Genomic DNA, 372 nt, shown 5'->3' with positions numbered 1-372 from the left:
AGCACAGTTAGATCTAGGTCTACATAAACAAGTACTGGGGTCAGTGTAGGAACATATGTACCTAGAGATAATAGATAGACCTGATCTAGGCCTATACAACCAGAGGCTGCCAACCTATGTTAGACTTTTGGATCCATGGGAATACTCAAAACAGAAATTCTTTAGACTGTGGAAACTGTTACTCAGAATAACTTATATACGTCCGATGAAAATACTGGGTCACTGTGCCTGTCCATGTTCGATGACAGTAATATTTGCAATGTATTCAAGTATGGAAGAGTCACAAAAGGGTATTTGACAATGTTTGGACTGGCACTACACATAAAGGATTAGTTGATTTCACAGGCACAATCTAGCAATTTTGCAATAATG

Source organism: Limulus polyphemus, unplaced genomic scaffold (assembly GCF_000517525.1).
Source record: "Limulus polyphemus unplaced genomic scaffold, Limulus_polyphemus-2.1.2 Scaffold8232, whole genome shotgun sequence".
Taxonomy (NCBI): domain Eukaryota; kingdom Metazoa; phylum Arthropoda; class Merostomata; order Xiphosura; family Limulidae; genus Limulus; species Limulus polyphemus.
The sequence above is the reverse complement of the archived record's forward strand: the minus strand, read 5'-3'. Positions refer to the sequence as shown.